The following is a 22,347-nucleotide window of genomic DNA, read 5'->3' as shown; positions in this document are numbered from 1 at the left end:
TCCTCCATCATCCCAAATCAGTCTATGAGAAATAATGGCAGAGTCTTACTAGGAGAATTCTAAAAAATATACATATGGCCATAGTGTCTCTGTAAGGGTCCATTCTTTCATTCCCCATCAAGCATATCACTCTTCCATTTTTAGGAAATATTGCATTTTATATTGCTATTTTTAAAATACTCAGTGCTACAACACTTAATAATAATAATAATAATAATAATAATAATAATAAAAACTTTATTTTTAGCCCGCCTTTCGTGGGATCAAGACGGGTTACAACAGTGAGAAGCACAATACAATCAATAAACAATAAAATTAAAAATACAAGAATTACAAAATATAAGAACTATTAAATACAGGTAAGAATTATCCAACTAGCACAGATTTACAAAAACAATGAGGAGAGAGAAGGGGGTTACATTGGAATGTTAGGGGTAGGCCCGCTGGAACAGAAAAATTTTAAGCCCCTTTTTAAACTGGTCCAGGGAGGTGGCCAAGCGGAGCTCGTCCGGAAGCGAGTTCCAGAGGTTGGGGGCCGAGGTAGAGAAGGCCCTCTGAGTGGTGGTAGAATATCTTACCTCTGGGACTCGTAACAATTGCTTCCCAACAGATCTGAGTGTGCGGGGCGGAATGTATGGGGAGAGGCGGTCCTCCAAGTACCCTGGGCCCAAGCCATATAGGGCTTTATAGGTAATAACCAACACCTTGTATTGTGCCCGGAAGCGAATAGGCAGCCAATGGAGATCTTTCAGAATAGGTGTTATGTGACTGGTCCTGGAGAAGCCAGTGACCAGTCTCGCTGCAATGTTTTGAACCAATTGAAGCTTCCGAGTATGGTACAAGGGTTGCCCCATGTAGAGCACGTTACAGAAATCCAAACAAGAGGTTACCAGAGCATGTACCACTGTTTCAAGGTCCCCCCGGCCCAGATAGGGTCGCAGCTGGCGTATCAGCCTAAGCTGATAACAAGTGCTCCTGACCATCGCATCCACCTGAGATGTAAGATGGAGCGACAAGTCCAGAAGCACCCCCAGACTGCGAACTGAGTCCTTCACGGGGAGCGTGATCCCATTCAGGAGAGGTGGACAACCATTCCCGGGCCAGGCGAGCCTATCACGAGCACTTCCGTTTTTTCTGGATTCAAACTGAGTCTGTTTTCCCTCATCCAGCCCATTACCGACTCCAGACAGGCATCCAGAGGAGAGATGCCATCCCTGGTCACTGCAACAGTTGGAGGCACAGAGAAGACTATCTGGGTGTCATCAGCGTACTGATAACACCACACCCCGTGTCTCCGGATGATCTCTCCCAGTGGTTTCATGTAAATGTTAAATAGCATGGGGGACAGAATGGCTCCCTGAGGGACACCAGATGTAAGTGCCCTCCTATCGGAGCACACGTCCCCCAGCTGCACCATCTGGGACCGACCCGAGAGGTAGGAACGGAACCACTGGAGCGCAGGGCCCCTGATTCCCAGTTCTCTCAGGTGTCCCAGAAGGATACCATGGTCAATGGTATCGAAAGCCGTTGAGATGTCTAAGAGCACTAACAGGGACACGCTACCCCTGTCCATGCGCAGACGGAGATCATCGACCAAGGCGACCATGGCAGTCTCAACTCGGTAGCCCGCCCGGAGCACTTGGCAACAACCAGAAAAACACTTTTTCTCCAGACTCTACATGGAAAGCATGAGCCAGAAATTGAGGACTTCCATTGACCAAAATATTTTCCACAAATAAATACATAGATATTGGCCTGTTACAGACTGCCAAAATAAAGCTGCTTCGGGTCTCTTTGGAGGTATGCTGTTTAAATGATGCATGCATCCTAAGAATCCGGAAGCTGCACCAAAGCTGCACTACAGTGCTTGGGAATGGAGTGTGGCTTTGGCGCGACCTCCGGACTCTGCATCATTTAAATAGCATACCTCCAAAGAGACCCGAAGCAGCTTTATTTTGGCAGTCTGTAACAGGCCATTGTCATGATTTTTAACGACAGCAGACTTGTCCCATGCAGATTTGCATTCAAATGAGAAAAGACAGTCTGGCATTTCAAAAATGCCAACCCATCACAGAACCATAACTGGAAGGAGCCATCAAAACAGGGAAAATCTGGTACCTTCAGATGTCGTGCTAGATTTTGCTAACATCCTTATTCCCCACTGTGTTTTCTTTGCTAATGGTGACTTCATTCCTCTTCACTATTTCTTTTTCAGTAATTAGCTATACACACACTATTTGTCTATTTCTAAGAAATGACAAGAAAGTAAGTTCTCTGGTTTTGCAATAAAATTTACTTTCTGATTATCTCTGTTAGATAATCTTGGTTATGCAGCCTATGCCCTACATCATGATCTTAGACAACTTCCTCATTAAAAAGAGTTCCAAAGAATCTGGTCTTTGTACAGAAAGGATTTACATACAGATCATGCCCAAGATTTACTCAGACATTCTTTCTTGTCTTATGACCTAAGTCCCTATTCATTTCTATCCAGAATTTGTATGAGAATTTGTATGAGAATAAAAGGAAATAAAGAAAGAAAAATTGTAGAAAGAAGAAGGAGAGGCCTAGCTTCCTGCTAAAAATATGTCATATGCTCTTGAAATAGCTTTTTTCCAAATTTCTCCAGACCTTTGGAGAATATGAAGCATGTGCTGCCTCTAATCTTGTGACACATCTGTATCATAATTTCACACTTTAGTCAACCCTGTTAGAGAGCAGTAGGTAAGTAGGTAAGGAAGAAAAGTAGGAAGGTAGAAATTTCATACCATAAATTACATCCTGGCAGCTTTTTCATTAGCATGAGTTCCAAAGAAAAAGTGTATCATTAAATGTCAATATTTGCCTAGATCTTTCCCAGCAGCTAATGTTTGTTCTTCAAGTGCAAATGAATATTCTTCCCTATCCAGAATTTGAGTCATCTGGCACAGATGAACACTTTTATAACAAAATTCTGAACATTACTGTGAGCAACAGTTCCTTAAAATACAGAGATGATGAGTAGGGGCTCAGACCACCATTGTGCTTAATTATGAAGTTATTATATATTTACATACTTATACCAAAATAAATTTGCTAGGGTAAAATAATATCCAAACCTATATTCACATATTCATAGCTTCTCTATCCCACTCCCAAAACCCTGACATTGGGAACATTGTAAACTCATTCATGCCAAGTGAGACCATTTATCCATATAGCTCAGCACTGTCTAAATCAGAGGCAAGCAAGTGCAGTCCTTGGGCTACATGTGGCCCCCCAAAAAATCCAAGCCAATTTTCAGATGTCTTTTTCAACCAAAATCAGACCAAAATCATTCTCCCAGTCACCTGCAAATGCTGGCTTTCTGCAATATCAGTATGCAAAGGGATCTTGCAGCACCTTTGAGGCTAATTAAGACTGGGGCAAAGCTGACAGATCTAATGCAGTGGCCAGAGGCCACTCTGGCCCCAATCGCTCTGGGACCATGGCCACCAGACACTGTGGTCCCAAAGCGGTCGGCTGCTGCAGTCCCCAGTGGGCTGCCAGCAGGAGTGGCTTTTTGTTGCTCCTTTTTGGGGCAGCTTTGGGCTGCCTTAACCAGTCTCCTAGAAGTTTCCGGCAGCTTTGGGGGCATGCATCATATAAATACCACGCCCCCAAAGCAGCAGAAGCCACTTTATTCAGCCAGTCTGCTTTGGGCCTATTGAAAAAAGTTGTAACATAAGCTTTCATAGACGTGGTGTGCTTCCTCGCATGTATGGAGTGAATTGGTGCTCAGTAAGGACCTTTATATTGTATTATACTGTATGATTGCCACAGAAATGCAAATCTTGTGGGTTTGGTGATGAAGTAACAAGTTCAGTTTTAACTATGGTCTTTGAGAGACAAGGGCAAGAGGAAAGATGTTGCCTAGGGCCAAGACCATATGAATGTGGAAGGAGTTTTGGAATGTGGTCTGTGCAGGCTGGGAACCAGAAAGGAGATGTGATAAACTGACATGACTGAAAATGATAGCAACAAAGTGGTGGCAAAAATGCATTTGATATAATTAAACAAGATTCAAGACTCTTGTTTTTGTTGAGCCAAATTCATACCAACAATCGCTGTAGGGTAAAATTTACTGAAAGTGGCCATTTAACTGACCCAATCTATTCAGGAATAGGTGTAAGGCAAGGCTGTGTCCTAGCTCCTCATTTATTTAATTTATTTGTAGCAGATCTTCCAAACTTCATGTCATCGGTTGACACCCATTCTCCTATGTTAGGAAATCGCGCACTTTTAGTGTTACAATATGCTGATGACACTGTATTATTGTCGCGGACTCAGGTGGGCCTAAAGAGAGCCCTGAATAGATTTAGTGAATATTGTGTTAAGTTTCACCTACAGATTAATGTTAAAGAATCAAAGGTCTTGGTATTTTCAAAATACCAAGCCGCCCGCCCTCCTTCACCTGGGCAAGCGGCCCGGAGGACTTCTCGCCGCCGGAGCGGTGCTTTTGTTGGGGGCGGGGCCAGTGAGAGCGGCCCCATAAAGCCGGCTCCCGGCCTCCCCCAGAGGACGCCGCCCGCCCTCCTTCATCTGGGCAAGCGGCCCGGAGGACTTCTCGCCGCCGGAGCGGTGCTTTTGTTGGGGGCGGGGCCGGTGAGAGCGGCCCCATAAAGCCGGCTCCCAGCCTCCCCCAGAGGACGCCGCTGCTCTTTTCTTCCATCAGCCTGCGGCTGAAGAGGACTCTGAAGAGGATTTTCTTTAGACTCCTATACCAGCAAGGAGTCACTGGACCATGCCAGGAGTTGTTCTGTGGCTGCGGACAATTTTGCGGCGCAAGGGACGAGAGAGCTGTGCCCAAGTCAGCATAGGACAGAGGATGACTGTTGGGTCATACCTCTGTTCCTTCTGTGGTCAGCAAGGGGGAGGGAGAGGGTATGAACGTGGGGAATGCCTCGGTTGGGGAGGAAGAGGATAATATCGGTGCGAGCGGGGCTCCTATTGAGGTGGTGTGGGGCAAGGGGAGGTATGGCGGTAGGAAGGTGGACTTGCGTTACAGAGGAAGGCGAGATCGATGCTTAATATCTATCTCTCCTTCCTGTCCCCTTCCTAACCAAAGGGACCTGAGGGTCACGCCAACCGTGCCACAAACCCTGTCGCTGCTCCTGTGCAATGCCAGGTCGATTAACAACAAGTCCCACATCCTCCACGATCTGCTGGAGGACTCTAATTGCGACCTGGCTTGCATTACCGAGACCTGGCTTGGGCCTGAGGGTGACGCTGTGTGGGCACAGACCCTCCCTACCGGGTTCTCGGTGAAGGACCAGCCCAGGTTAGGTGGGTGGGGGGTGTGTGGCCTTGATACATAGGAACACCTTGTCTCTCACCAGGAACCACATCCGACAGACGTCCTTTATCGAGTGCATTTACCTGACCCTAAAAGCTAGGGATAGTCTAGGGATTCTGCTAGTGTATCGGCCACCCCGTGCGCTAGCGGACTCCCTTAATGAGCTGACACAGCTGGTCGCCGAGCTGATGCTGGAGACACCCAGGCTACTTGTCCTGGGCGACTTCAACATCGCCCTCACGGCCAGCTATGTTCCACCCGGTGCGGCTCGGGAATTCATGGATACCATGGCAGCCATGGGCCTGTCCCAGCTGATTGCGGGTCCAACGCATTTTGCGGGTAATACACTTGATATGGTCTTCTGTTCGGATGCGGAAAATCCGTGGGCGGAAATAACTAATATTTCCCCCCTGTCATGGACGGATCATTTCCTCGTGGAGGCAAAAATCAAGGCCTCTACCCAGATCCCCCCCGGGGGTGGTGGACCTATTAGGATGGTCCACCCTCGAAGGCTGATGGAACCCAAAAGGTTCCAGGAAGCCTTAGAGGGATACATGGTTGGAAGTGACGGCGACTCTGTTGATGCCCTGACTGGTATCTGGAATACCGGTCTCTCTAGGGCTATACACAGCATCGCTCCCAAGCGCCCTCTCAGGCCCACTTCCAAACGCAAGCCCTGGTATACGGAAGATCTCCGGGCAAGGAAGCGGGTCCTGCGACGGCTAGAGCACCGCTGGCGGAAACACCTACGCTTAGCCGACCAGGCTCTCCTAGACCGCCTTTTGGAGGACTACGGAGAGGCGATACAAGCAGCTAAGAACTCGTTCTATGGTGCTCGTGTCGCGTCCGCGGAGTCGCGTCCAGCAGAGTTGTTCAGGGTGGTCAGGGAGCTAACTCAGCTCCCTCCCGCCCCGAACCAGATCCTTGAACCTTCTAAGGCCGGCTGTGACCAATTTAACAACTTCTTCGCGGATAAAATCTCTCGGATAAGCGAAGGTCTTAACGCTGGCATTGGAGCAGAACCTAGGGTAGAGGCGTCCAGAGCCTCCATGGACTCCATTAAACTGGATCAGTTTGAGTTGGTAAGTACCGATGATGTGGACAAGATCCTCGGAAGTGTTCGGAAGACAACCTGCTCTCTCGATCCCTGTCCCTCATGGTTAGCAGCACAGGGGGACCGGCAGTAACTTTGTTGCTGCAACGGATTATTAACACAAGGGCAATTTCCATCGGAGTTAAAATTGGCCATTGTAAAACCTTTATTAAAAAAGCCCTCCCTCGACCCCCTGGTACATAATAATTATCGGCCAGTCTCGCTGCTGCCATTTTTGGGGAAGGTGATCGAGAGGGCGGTTGCAATCCAGCTTCAGTCGGTCTTGGATGAAACGGATTATCTGGACCCATTTCAAACTGGCTTTCGGGCGGGCTACGGGGTTGAGACAGCCATGGTCGCCTTGGTCGATGATCTCCGTCTGGGCATCGACAGGGGAAGCGTGTCCCTGTTGGTGCTCTTGGACATCTCAGCAGCTTTCGATACCATAGACCATGGTATCCTTCTGGAACGCCTGGCTGAGGTGGGAATCGGGGGCACTGCGCTCCAGTGGTTCCGGTCCTACCTCTCGGGGAGGTTCCAGATGGTGCAGCTGGGAGACGTGTGCTCCGATAGGAGGGCCCTTACAACTGGGGTCCCCCAAGGAGCCATTCTGTCTCCCATGCTATTTAACATTTACACGAAACCGCTGGGAGAGATCATCCAGAGACATGGGGCGCGGGGTTATCAGTACGCTGATGACACCCAGATAGTCTTCTCTATGTCTCCGACTGATGCAGTGACCGAGGATGGCATCTCTCCTCTCGTGGCATGCCTGGAGTCAGTAATGGGCTGGATGAGGAAAAACCGACTCAGCCTGAATCTAGAGAAAACGGAGGTACTCGTGATGGGTTCCCCTGGTCCAGGAATGGCGGTGGTTCCACCTGTCTTGAACGGGATCACGCTTCCCGTGAAGGACTCCGTGCGCAGTCTGGGGGTGTTTCTTGACTCGTCGCTCCACCTCACATCTCAGGTGAATGCGACGGTCAAGAACACCTGTTATCAGCTTCGGCTTATTCGCCAGCTGCGCCCATACCTGGCCCAGAGGGACCTTGAAACGGTGGTACATGCTCTGGTAACCTCTAGATTGGACTTCTGCAATGCGCTCTACATGGGACAACCCTTGTATCATACTCGGAAGCTACAGCTGGTACAGAATATGGCGGCCAGGCTGGTCACTGGTACTTCCAGGACCAGCCATATTACACCGGTGCTTAAAGATCTGCACTGGCTGCCTATTCGCTTCCGGGCACAGTACAAGGTGTTGGTGATTACCTATAAAGCCCTACATGGCTTGGGCCCAGGATACCTGAAGGACCGCCTCTCCCCATACATTCCGCCCCGCACCCTCAGAACTTCTGGGCAGCAATTACTTAGGGTTCCGGGGGCCAAACTCTCCTCTACAACGAGGAGGACCTATTCCATCGTTGCCCCGACCCTTTGGAACACGCTGCCCACAGAGCTCCGCTCGGCCACCTCCCTGCCTCAGTTTAGAAGGGATTTAAAAACCCTTCTATTTCAAACTGCATTCCCCGAGTGAAGACCTGGATGGCCTCCCTCTCTTTGCTGACGGCAAGTCGGATGGCTGACCGGGGGGGGTTTATGACTGTTTTAATTTGCTTTAATGTATCTACTGTTTTTACTATGTACTATGTAATGTATGTACTGTTTTTACTATGTTGTTCACCGCCCTGATCAATGGAAGGGCGGTATATAAATAAAAGTTTTATTATTTATTATTATTTATTAAAAGGATTCACTCCAAGGAAATGGAAGATGAATAATCAATCTATAGAACAAGTAAAAATGTATACATATTTGGGTGTTTTATTCCATTACAATGGTCTTTGGGTAAAGCAGAGGGAAAAGGTTATTCATTCTGGGAAAAGAGCTTTGGCAACTTTACAATCCTTTTACTATAAGAAGGGAAATCAAGATGTCCTTGCAGCCTTGAAAATATATAAAACCAAAATTAGACCTCAAATATTATATAGTACATCTGTATGGGTAACAGCTTTTAACAAGGAGGTTGAAAATTTACAATCTCGGTTCTGCAGAAAATTGTTATCTATTCCGCCATGTGTTCATTATTTAACGCTATATGACGAGCTTGGTTTGGTTACACTTGAGACCACTGCCTGGTTGATGGCATATAAATATTGGCTTAAAATCCATTATAGACCAAATAGATCTAGTTTAATTGGGTTTCTTTTATCTGATAACTATTATACTAATTGGTCAAAAGCCTTTGAAGACAATCTAAAATTAAAGGGTCTAAATTTGGACTCTTTACTCTTATTGAAGGAGCATGAGTGCTTCAAGTCAATTAAGGATTGTTTTCTGAGTTGGGAACATAAGGAAATTTATTCTACCTCTCCCAGAATATGCTCCCCTTTTGTATTCGGCATTCCCCCCCGTTGTGGTGAGATACCAAAATATTTTCAATCTTTGTCTCTTCAGGCTGCGAGGAAAGCCTTCCTTTTTGCAAGGCTGAACATACATCCATCATGTGTTACTAAGGGGAGATATATGAAAATTCCATTTGATAATCGTCTTTGTATATGTGAGGCAGCCCCAGATACCATCCAACATATTGTTTTTCTTTGCCCATTATATCAAAAACCGAGAAAGAAATTGATAAAGAAACTAATAGAAATGAATTACTGTGTAATGGATATAACTTTAGTGCATTTATTGGAGGATTGTAATGAGCAGATCACACGATTGATGGCAAATTTTCTAATGGAGGCAACAAAAATCTGGTATAAATTGAACAAATGTAGACCATAGAATTACTTGTTATAAGGACGGAATTTTAAAGTATCTATGTTAATAATTTTAGCAAAAATTTTAATTCTGTATGATTTTTTTTTTGAGATGCCTAATAAAGGTTATGGTTATGGTTATATGATATAATTAAGTTCTACACACATTATGCAATCATAGCTCTGTTTTGCTGTCTGTCTAGCACAATTTTTCGAGAAACTAGCATATTTATATATATATGCATAACTATACAGGCTATGGATGAATGATGTACACATTGCTTGAATATATTATTCGTCCTGCTGATTACAAATGGGGAAAAAATCTATATGCACTTTCCCAATGGTCCATCCATCTAGCTTAGGAGCAGAATTTGCAAAATAAGTAAAATAAAATAAAATAAAATAAAATAAAACTGCCAAACTGCACAACCTAAATGTGTTTGTTAAAACACAGAGGCTCACATTTTTATTGAAAAGGTATAACAAAACCTCAAACCACCTTGTATAACTTGTAGTAACCTCTATCTAAATATAATCCATGAAATATTGAGCTAGGAATTTACATACACACCACCCCTGACCTGAACTTGACAAAGAAAAAAAAGAGAAGGATTTAATATTTCAGTACTAGATACAGGGTTTTTTTTACAAAAAAATTGCAGACAGTATTTTGAATTGCAGTATGTTGCAATTTGTGGACTATACTGTAGAGTAGTGGGTATGCTATGTGAAATTAATCATTCCTGTAGGGGAGAATGTATAATTTAATGAGTTTTCTCCCCACTGCCATGAGATGTCTCATGCAGAGAGAAAGTCTTCAGCAATAGGGGGAATGATCCCTCCTCCTCCAAAAAACTGCCACCCATGTAGTATCAGAAGGGTGGAAAGGTAAGCACACAAGGATCTGGAAGATGTAGCCTTCTAAGGTCCTCACCTGGCTTCCCCTTTGCCCACTTCCCATAGCATCAAGACAATTCCAGGAAAGGCAGGGAAGGATCTGGAGAATGTAGCCTTCCAGGATCCTCTACTTGCTCTGTGAACCTATTTCCCATGCAACATTAGGATCCACCTCGTGTCAACTATAGGACTGGAGGAAAAAATGAGAAAGGAGCTTGAAGAGTTTTTGGACATTCAAAAGGCACCTCCCCTCAGGCATCTGAATATTGTTTTATGTATCTAATGTGGAGTGGTCACATTTATATTGTTGCACAAAACCATTAGATGCTTTAGTAGTTCCTGAGGATTTAATGACACATCCAGTGTACAGAAAACTGTGGAACATTAAAAAGGAGAAAAGAGGAGAGACTAAAGGGCTGTGCAGACTGCCCCTGAAGGGGTGCCTGCAGCTGCCTCCATCTTAGCCAGATCAGGGCTGTGGCAATCACACACTGTGGCCCCAATTTGGCCTTTCTGTGGTGCAAAAAGAAGCTGCAAAAAGCAGTTCCTTTTTACACCTTGGAAAGGGCTCCATAGCCGCTGGCACTGCGGCTTTACAGTGCTCCTTTGCCACTGTGTCATCTAGACACAGCACCAGAGGAGCACCGTGTGCCATATGGTGTGGTGTGTGGTGTCATGCCAACCTGGGGGCAGAGCCTGGACATGCTTCATGTGGACACCACACCCCAACTCTACCCCCAGGCTGGCCTTTTTCACCAGTCTGCACAGCCCCTGTGAGATTGCACTATTGGTAACAATGAGGAAAATTTTAAAAGGTGACTATATCTGGACTGAGAAACCAGCATATTTATTTTGTGCCATCCAGTTTGATGCAGCCCCCTTACAACTTAGAGTAGAGCCATTGATCAATGGGACCTATTCCTGATTAACCAAACTCCCAATAATTTCAACTCCCAGTGGATTTCTACAGATAGCTACATTTTGATCAAATTCAATGTGTATAGGGTAAGTGGTGCATTGTTAGAAATGCTGTAGGTTACAGTTCTTCACATATCAGTTTCACCACTACAGTAAATCAGCTACAAAATGACAGGCTTATGAGGAATCCAAGCACAGGAAAGAAGATGGACAAAGACTCCATCATGGCATACTGCAGAAAGACTTTATTTCCTTCTTTCAAATTGGCCAATCTGTACCCAAACAGACTATATGTGTTGGAATTGTCAAAGCAGGTTAGAGTCAGATGGACACTTGCTTCCTTCCAGTATACCATGGTTTGAATCACTGATATCTACTGCTTGGACCAGTTTATTCACCTAGAAAGATAAACAGAATTGAAATGCTTTTATAAAGGCATTATTCTGGTAAAATAAAGCATAACTAGGGACCCAAAGAAAGACAAAGGTGTGGTACACACTAGAAGAAAGGGACGGACAGAGGCAGATCATTGCTGTAGCAATCGCATGGCTGTGGCAACAATCCAGCTCAAAAAGGAGCTCCAAAATGGAGCTCCTTTTTGCGCTGTCTTAAGGGCTCTGATGCAGCCCTCATGACGGCGCTTCCTGCTGGAGCCGTTTAGGCACTCTGGCGCCCTTATGTCACCAGGCTGCACCCCATGTGGATGGAGCCTGGTGATGTAACGGTGCCGGAATAAGGGTTCAGCAAATGTGGACGTTGTGCCAGGCCGAGCCCTTATTTCACCACCATCATGCCACTTAGTGCCAGTATGTACCAGCCTTCAGAGACCAACAAACAAAGGCAGTTAAAATGTCCAGGCCAATAAAAAAATATCTTCACCTGGCACCAAAATGACTGTAAACTTAATCAGATTTGCAAATTTTTAAATTCTTATGAAAAATAAATTTTAAAATCTTTGGCAATTGGAGCAGATCCATGTTTAAAGACATGGATCTGCCATCATCTAGGATAGTCTGAGCTTAAGTCTTTAAAGAGCTACAATGACACATGCTGTTCTCACTCAAACAAGTACAGTATTGTACTGGATTAGGGCAAAGGAAATAACTTTTATGAACACAAAAGGAGGAGGAAGAGGAGGAGAATAGTAGTTAGAGGGAAATATGATATTAAAGAGGGGAAACAGCACATTGGGCAATTATGCGCAGGTCTACATGTGCCAAATGAATTGGGTTTCCCCCATCCTCATGTCACCCTGCCTTCACAATGCAGGGCCAAAGGCTCAATTCAACTATGAACTGTCTTCATGTGGGAAGGGCAGTTCTGCAGCAAATCCAGGCCATCCCTGCATTAAAGCAAAATTCAAAAACTTACAATTTGCTCCAGATCTTCCAAGAAAATCTGGAGCACTCCTTAGTCACACTGGCTCTTTACAGAGTCCTGCCGTGTCATCTGACATCACTCCCTCTAAGGTCACAATGAGGCACCCAGGCATGTGATCAATGCTGGGTGCCTCATTTTCAGCCTCAGAGGAAGCAACACATGATGGCAACAGCAGCAGTGTGTAGCATAGTGGGGTGCATGTGTAGACAGTCTCCCAACATTGCTCCGGAGTGGCCAAGTAATGGGGAATTGGGGGCAATTTGGGGGCCAGAATACTCCAGGAGTGGCCTAAAGTATTCTGGTCAGTGTAGACCCTCCCACTTAAAAAACAAGGGAGAAGAACTAAAGAACACATAGAATCTAAAATGGTTTGGGTATAGATCAGCCAATATGAAACAAGGAGCTGATTTCACTTTATGGCTTGGAGAATTCTCACAATATCCTTATTCCTGCCATACACCACATAGTACCTACAACCTATGCCATCACTTTCCCTTTCAAGGTTTACTCACCTCAGTGATCACAGGATTAGGGTTTAGGGTTAGGGTTATGGCTAGGGTTAGGGATAGGATTAGGGTTAGGGTTAGGGTTAGGGTTAGGGTTAGGGTTAGGGTTAGGGTTAGGGTTAGGGTAGGGTTAGGGTTAGGGTTAGAGTTAGGGTTAGGGTTAGGATTAGAGTTAGGGCTAGGGTTAGGGGTAGGGGTAGGGGTAGGGTTAGGATTAGGGTTAGGATTTGGATTAGGATTAGGATTAGGGTTAGGATTAGGGATAGGGTTAGGGTTAGGGTAAGGGTTAGGGTTAGGGTAAGGGTTAGGGTTAGGGTTAGGGTAAGGGTAAGGGTTAGGGTTAGGGATAGGGTTATGGTTAAGGGTTAGGGTTAAGGGTTAAGGGTTAGGGTTAAGGGTTAAGGGATAGGGTTAGGCAAAAAATTTTATTTGTTAAAAACCATACTAGAAAAGTAACATTTTCACAATTTACAATAATTTCAAAATACAATTATATCAAAACATATCAAATTTTCATCAAAATAGAACAATAAAAGAATAAAACAGTGTAAATTATATCTATTAAATATATATAAAAAACTATATATTCCAAATATAGATATAGATATATAGATATATATACACACAGAAAATCTCAGTTTGTCAACAGAAAGTACAATATACAAAGTCTATCATCATGTTCAAGTTATCCCTGAGTGGGACCCTTCCAACCAACTCCACCATTTTGTCCATTTGTACTTTGAGATCTTCTTTCTCTCAAACCTAGCTTGTTCCTTTAACCTATTTATTACAAAAGTGACTGCGCCTTCTACGCTTGCGACTCTTTTGGTCTTTCCTTCTGTGTATCTTTGGATGCCCAGTATCATTAACATATAAAGATTAATCAGACGAACTGTCAACCAAGGTAAATCCCAGTTTTGTCTTTTGTATTCCTTTGCTTTCTCTGTACCCTTCCCCTGATCTAATCTCCTTGCATCTCCTTTCTCTGGACCTGGAAAACCCCCTTCTGGTTCTTTCCCTGACAAGATCCCTTCCCAATGCTGCTCAGCTAGGAATGGCCAACGCAAACGTTTTGCCAAGGCTTTCCATACAGGTTTCACTGCCACACATTCAGAGACGAAGTGTGGAAACGTTTCCCTTTCAATGGAGGGAGGTGTTGACCCCTCGGATCGTTGGTTCACGCAGGCCATTCTCGGAAATATCTGATCCCTTTCTGATTTCCATGGGTTTGTTATCCCTATATTGTAAACTTGATGGTACATTCTCCAACGTATTTCCCACATGGAGTAGGGTATACGTCCATCTTTAAAAAGGCCAAAGTCCGCCTGACTCGGCTTGAGATACTCTGATCTGTCTAATTTCCTTTCCTGTCTTTCTTTGAATGGTCTAAAAAACCCAGTCTCCATAATGTGTTCATAGATTTGCTTCTTTATATGTTTAGCCGAACCTTTTCCTTCCTTTAAGATTGCTGCAGATATCTTCCACTGATTCACTGCCCTGGCCATCTCTGTCACAAAACTTGCCATCTTGAGCTTTGATCCTGGCATTAAGCGCAGACTGAGCTCCTCTTTCTCCCACCACATCTTTCCCCATTGGACCTTTAGCCATTCGGTTCCTTGCACTCCATAAAGGCCCTCTACTTCGTCTGACCTTTCCCTGTACAAATTATTACTAAGGAAGATGGCCTGGAAAAGAGGGCCCAAAGCTGGCAAGCCCAGTCCCCCTTCTGTCACTTTAAAGTATGCCACTGTCCTAGAAAGAGGAAAGTGCTTTGTTCCCCAGAGAAAGAGGAAGAGTTGACCCGAGACTCTCTCTACCAGTCTCTCTGGGGGAGGATACACTGCCGCGATGTGGTTTGCGGCCGGAATACAGTACGTCACAAAGAACCTCACTTTCTGGAACATGTTCAATTTCCACTGCTTCCATCGCTGTAATCTAGATTCCACTCCCTTTTCCCAATTTAGCCAATTCTCTTCCCATCCATTAGATTTCACTGAAAAATAGACTCCTAACATTTTGACCTTATCATGGTTTTCTCCCTTTTGAACCATTTCCGCATGGCCTGCTATGGATGTGTCCAGTTCCATTAGTGTATTCTCTAAACTCTGAGCGTAAATCGTCTCTCTTGCCCTATCCACATAATAGACTTTGCTTTTAGCCTCATTGACCATGGCCCCTGAAGACTTTCCATAGTCTTTCAGACAGGTGACCACTCTCTCCACCTCCTCTTTCTTTGATATAAAGACATAAACGTCATCTGCGTGAGCTGCCGCTTTCAGCGCTTTAACGCCTGCCTCGCCGTCAGCCAATGCTGTCGGAAAAGGGATAAACCCTCTGATGCCAAGGTCTTGTTGGACCAGGGTCAGTAACGGGTCTATTGCCAAAACAAAGAGCAATGGACTCAGCGGACAGCCTTGTCTTAAGCCTGATCTTATCCGAATCCTTTGGCCTCTACATCCGTTAACCTGTGGAATCACTTTGGCTCTCCTATACAAAAGTTGAAGCCACCTAATAAAACCTACAGGAATCCCTTTAAACTCCAAAACCTTCCACAAGTAGTTTTGATTTACTCGGTCGAAGGCTTTAGATTGATCTACTTGCAGGATCCCGTTTGTGTCCTTGATGCTTCCCGTCCCTTGGAAGAATTCTCTCAACAAAGCTAAGGATGCTGTCATTTTCCTCCCAGGCACCGCACTCGTCTGACTACCTAACACCAGTTTCGATATGACCTTTACCAGTCTATTATTCAGGACTTTGGCCAAAATCCTGTAGTCCACATTAGTGAGGGTGATGGGACGCCAGTTTTCCCTTTGGGAAACATAGTATTTACCTGCCCATAGGGAAAGAGAAGAAATTGCTTGCCCATAGGAAATAATGGGGATTGCTTGCCCATAGAGAATCATTGGAGATTGCTTGCCCATAGAGCTTGATTGGAGATTGCTTGCCCATACGAAATAATGGAGATTGCTTGCCAATAAAGATTCGTTGGAGCTTGCTTGCCCATAGGAAATAATGGAGATTGCTTGCCCATAGAGAATCATTGGAGATTGCTTGCCCATAGAGCTTGATTGGAGATTGCTTGCCCATACGAAATAATGGAGATTGCTTGCCCATAGAGATTCATTCGAGATTGCTTGCCCATAGGAAATAATGGAGATTGCTTGCCCATAGAGAATCATTGGAGATTGTTTGCCCTTAGGAAAAAATGGAGATTGCTTGCCCATAGAGAATCATTGGACATTGCTTGCCCATAGAGCTTCATTGGAGATTGCTTGCCCATAGGAAAGAATGGAGATTACTTGCCCATTGAGATTCATTGGAGATTGCTTGCCCATAGAGATTCATTGGAGATTGCTTGCCCATAGGAAATAATGGAGATTGCTTGCCCATAGAGAATCATTGGAGATTGCTTGCCCATAGCAAATAATGGAGATTGCTTGGCCATAGAGAATCATTGGAAATTGTTTGGCCATAGGAAATCATGGAGATGGCTTGCCCATAGAGATTCATTCGAGATTGCTTGCCCTTTGGGAAACGTAGTATTTACCTGACCACATGGAAACATAAGAAATTGCTTGCCCATATGAAATAATGGGGATTTCTTGCCCATAGAGATTCATTCGAGATTGCTTGCACTTTGGGAAACATAGTATTTATCTGACCATAGGGAAACATAAGAAATTGCTTGCCCTTAGGAAATAATGGTTATTTCTTGCCCATAGAGATTCATGGGAGATTCCTTGCCCTTTGGAAAGATAGTATTTACCTGCCCATAGGGAAAGATAAGAAATTGCTTGCCCATAGGAAATAATGGGGATTGCTTGCCAAAAGAGAATAAGTGGAGATTGAATTGCCCTTTGGGAAACATAATGTTTACTTTAACATAAGGAAAGATAAGAAATTGCTTGCCCATAGGAAATAATGTGGATTCCTCGCTCATAGAGAATCACAGGAGATTGCTTTCCCATAGAGAATCACTCGAGATTGCTTGCCCTTAAAAAATAATGGAGATTGCTTGCCCATAGAGATTCATTGGAGATTGCTTGCCCTTTGCGAAACATAGTATTTACCTGACCATAGGGAAATATACGAAATTGCTTGCCCTTAGGAAATAATGGGGATTTCTTGCCCATAGAGATTCATTGGAGATTGCTTGCACTTTGGGAAACATAGTATTTATCTGACCATAGGGAAACATAAAAAATTGCTTGCCCTTAGGAAATAATGGTTATTTCTTTCCCATTGAGATTCATGGGAGATTGCTTGCCCTTTGGGAAAGATAGTATTTACCTGACCATAGGGAAAGATAAGAAATTACTTGCCCATAGGAAATAATGGGGATTGCTTGCCAAAAGAGAATCAGTGGAGATTGAATTGCCCTTTGGGAAACATAATGTTTACCTTAACATAAGGAAAGATAAGAAATTGCTTGCCCATATGAAATAATGTGGATTCCTTGCCCATAGACAATCAGAGGAGGTTGCTTTCCCATAGAGAATCACTCGAGATTGCTTGCCCTTAAAAAATAATGGAGATTGCTTGCCCATAGAGATTCATTGGAGATTGCTTGCCATTTGGGAAACATAGTATTTACCTGACCATAGGGAAACATAAGAAATTGCTTGCCCATAGGAAATAATGGGGATTTCTTGCCCATAGAGAATCATTGGAGATTGCTTGCACTTTGGGAAACATAGCATTTACCAGAGCTTAGGGAAACATAAGAAATTGCTTGCCCTTAGGAAATAATGGTTATTTTTTTCCCATTGAGATTAATGGGAGATTCCTTGCCCTTCGGGAAAAATAGTATTTATCTGCCCATAGGGAAAGATAAGAAATTGCTTGCCCATTAGAAATAATGGGGATTGCTTCCCATAGAGAATCACTCGAGATTGCTTGCCCTTTGGGAAACATAGTATTTACCTGAACATAAGGAAAGATAAGAAACTGCTTGTCCATAGGAAATAATGGGGATTTCTTGCCCTTAGAGATTCATTGGAGATTGCTTGCACATAAAGATTCGTTGGAGCTTGCTTGCCCATAGGAAATAATGGAGATTGCTTGCCCATAGAGATTCATTGGAGATTGCTTGCCCATAGGAAATAATGGAGATTGCTTGCCCATAGAGATTCATTGGAGATTGCTTGCCCATAGGAAATAATGGAGATTGCTTGCCCATAGAGATTCATTGGAGATTGCTTGCCCATAGGAAATAATGGAGATTGCTTGCGCATAGAGAATCATTGGAGATTGCTTGCCCATAGGAAATAATGGAGATTGGTTGCCCATAGAGATTCATTGGAGATTGCTTGCCATTGGAAATAATGGAGATTGCTTGCCCATAGAGAATCATTGGAGATTGCTTGCCCATAGGAAATAATGGAGATTGCTTGCCCATAGAGAATCAGTGGAGATTGCTTGCCCATAGGAAATAATGGAGATTGCTTGCCCATAGAGAATCATTGGAGATTGCTTGCCCATAGGAAATAATGGAGATTGCTTGCCCTTAGAGATTCGTTGGAGATTGCTTGCACATAAAGATTCGTTGGAGCTTGCTTGCCCATAGAGATTCATTGGAGATTGCTTGCCCATAGGAAATAATGGAGATTGCTTGCCCATAGAGAATCATTGGAGATTGCTTGCCCATAGGAAATAATGGAGATTGCTTGCCCATAGAGATTCATTGGAGATTGCTTGCCCATAGGAAATAATGGAGATTGCTTGCCCATAGAGAATCATTGGAGATTGCTTGCCCATAGGAAATAATGGAGATTGCTTGCCCATAGAGAATCATTGGACATTGCTTGCCCATAGAGCTTCATTGGAGATTGCTTGCCCATAGGAAAGAATGGAGATTACTTGCCCATTGAGATTCATTGGAGATTGCTTGCCCATAGAGATTCATTGGAGATTGCTTGCCCATAGGAAATAATGGAGATTGCTTGCCCATAGAGAATCATTGGAGATTGCTTGCCCATAGCAAATAATGGAGATTGCTTGGCCATAGAGAATCATTGGAAATTGTTTGGCCATAGGAAATCATGGAGATGGCTTGCCCATAGAGATTCATTCGAGATTGCTTGCCCTTTGGGAAACGTAGTATTTACCTGACCACATGGAAACATAAGAAATTGCTTGCCCATATGAAATAATGGGGATTTCTTGCCCATAGAGATTCATTCGAGATTGCTTGCACTTTGGGAAACATAGTATTTATCTGACCATAGGGAAACATAAGAAATTGCTTGCCCTTAGGAAATAATGGTTATTTCTTGCCCATAGAGATTCATGGGAGATTCCTTGCCCTTTGGAAAAATAGTATTTACCTGCCCATAGGGAAAGATAAGAAATTGCTTGCCCATAGGAAATAATGGGGATTGCTTGCCAAAAGAGAATCAGTGGAGATTGAATTGCCCTTTGGGAAACATAATGTTTACTTTAACATAAGGAAAGATAAGAAATTGCTTGCCCATAGGAAATAATGTGGATTCCTCGCTCATAGAGAATCACAGGAGATTGCTTTCCCATAGAGAATCACTCGAGATTGCTTGCCCTTAAAAAATAATGGAGATTGCTTGCCCATAGAGATTCATTGGAGATTGCTTGCCCTTTGCGAAACATAGTATTTACCTGACCATAGGGAAATATACGAAATTGCTTGCCCTTAGGAAATAATGGGGATTTCTTGCCCATAGAGATTCATTGGAGATTGCTTGCACTTTGGGAAACATAGTATTTATCTGACCATAGGGAAACATAAAAAATTGCTTGCCCTTAGGAAATAATGGTTATTTCTTTCCCATTGAGATTCATGGGAGATTGCTTGCCCTTTGGGAAAGATAGTATTTACCTGCCCATAGGGAAAGATAAGAAATTGCTTGCCCATAGGAAATAATGGGGATTGCTTGCCAAAAGAGAATCAGTGGAGATTGAATTGCCCTTTGGGAAACATAATGTTTACCTTAACATAAGGAAAGATAAGAAATTGCTTGCCCATATGAAATAATGTGGATTCCTTGCCCATAGACAATCAGAGGAGGTTGCTTTCCCATAGAGAATCACTCGAGATTGCTTGCCCTTAAAAAATAATGGAGATTGCTTGCCCATAGAGATTCATTGGAGATTGCTTGCCATTTGGGAAACATAGTATTTACCTGACCATAGGGAAACATAAGAAATTGCTTGCCCATAGGAAATAATGGGGATTTCTTGCCCATAGAGAATCATTGGAGATTGCTTGCACTTTGGGAAACATAGCATTTACCAGAGCTTAGGGAAACATAAGAAATTGCTTGCCCTTAGGAAATAATGGTTATTTTTTTCCCATTGAGATTAATGGGAGATTCCTTGCCCTTCGGGAAAAATAGTATTTATCTGCCCATAGGGAAAGATAAGAAATTGCTTGCCCATTAGAAATAATGGGGATTGCTTCCCATAGAGAATCACTCGAGATTGCTTGCCCTTTGGGAAACATAGTATTTACCTGAACATAAGGAAAGATAAGAAACTGCTTGTCCATAGGAAATAATGGGGATTTCTTGCCCTTAGAGATTCATTGGAGATTGCTTGCACATAAAGATTCGTTGGAGCTTGCTTGCCCATAGGAAATAATGGAGATTGCTTGCCCATAGAGATTCATTGGAGATTGCTTGCCCATAGGAAATAATGGAGATTGCTTGCCCGTAGAGAATCAATGGAGATTGCTTGCCCATAGGAAATAATGGAGATTGCTTGCCCATAGAGAATCATTGGAGATTGTTTGCCCTTAGGAAATAATGGAGATTGCTTGCCCATAGAGAATCATTGGAGATTGCTTGCCCATAGAGATTCATTGGGGATTGCTTGCCCATAGGAAATAATGGAGATTGCTTGCCCATAGAGATTCATTGGAGATTGCTTGCCCATAGGAAATAATGGAGATTGCTTGCCCATAGAGATTCATTGGAGATTGCTTGCCCATAGGAAATAATGGAGATTGCTTGCGCATAGAGAATCATTGGAGATTGCTTGCCCATAGGAAATAATGGAGATTGGTTGCCCATAGAGATTCATTGGAGATTGCTTGCCATTGGAAATAATGGAGATTGCTTGCCCATAGAGAATCATTGGAGATTGCTTGCCCATAGGAAATAATGGAGATTGCTTGCCCATAGAGAATCATTGGAGATTGCTTGCCCATAGGAAATAATGGAGATTGCTTGCCCATAGAGAATCATTGGAGATTGCTTGCCCATAGGAAATAATGGAGATTGCTTGCCCATAGAGAATCAGTGGAGATTGCTTGCCCATAGGAAATAATGGAGATTGCTTGCCCATAGAGATTCATTGGAGATTGCTTGCCCATAGGAAATAATGGAGATTGCTTGCGCATAGAGAATCATTGGAGATTGCTTGCCCATAGGAAATAATGGAGATTGGTTGCCCATAGAGATTCATTGGAGATTGCTTGCCATTGGAAATAATGGAGATTGCTTGCCCATAGAGAATCATTGGAGATTGCTTGCCCATAGGAAATAATGGAGATTGCTTGCCCATAGAGAATCAGTGGAGATTGCTTGCCCATAGGAAATAATGGAGATTGGTTGCCCATAGAGAATCATTGGAGATTGCTTGCCCATAGGAAATAATGGAGATTGCTTGCCCATAGAGAATCAGTGGAGATTGCTTGCCCATAGGAAATAATGGAGATTGCTTGCCCATAGAGAATCATTGGAGATTGCTTGCCCATAGGAAATAATGGAGATTGCTTGCCCATAGAGAATCAGTGGAGATTGCTTGCCCATAGGAAATAATGGAGATTGCTTGCCCATAGAGAATCATTGGAGATTGCTTGCCCATAGGAAATAATGGAGATTGCTTGCCCTTAGAGATTCATTGGAGATTGCTTGCCCATAGGAAATAATGGAGATTGCTTGCCCATAGAGAATCATTGGAGATTGCTTGCCCATAGGAAATAATGGAGATTGCTTGCCAATAGAGAATCAGTGGAGATTGAATTGCCCTTTGGGAAACATAGTATTTACCTGACCATAAGGAAAGATCAGAAATTGCTTGCCCATAGGAAATAATGGGGATTGCTTGCCCATAGAGAATCACTCAAGATTGCTTGCCCTTAAAAAATACTGGAGATTGCTTGCCCATAGAGATTCATTGGAGATTGCTTGCCCTTTGGGAAACATAGTATTTACCTGCCCATCGGGAAAGAGAAGAAATTGCTTGCCCATAGGAAATAATGGGGATTACTTACCCATAGAGAATCATTGGAGATTGCTTGCCCTTTGGAAAACATAGTTTTTACCGGACCATAAGGAAAGATCAGAAATTGCTTGCCCATAGGAAATAATGGGGATTGCTTGAACATAGAGAATCACTCGAGATTGCTTGCCCTTTGGGAAACATAGTATTTCCCTGACCATAAGGAAAGATCAGAAATTGCTTGCCCATAGGAAATAATGGGGATTTCTTGCCCATAGA

Source organism: Sceloporus occidentalis, unplaced genomic scaffold (genome assembly GCF_023333645.1).
Source record: "Sceloporus occidentalis isolate IW3139 unplaced genomic scaffold, rSceOcc1.0.p SCAF_14, whole genome shotgun sequence".
Taxonomy (NCBI): domain Eukaryota; kingdom Metazoa; phylum Chordata; class Lepidosauria; order Squamata; family Phrynosomatidae; genus Sceloporus; species Sceloporus occidentalis.
The sequence above is the reverse complement of the archived record's forward strand: the minus strand, read 5'-3'. Positions refer to the sequence as shown.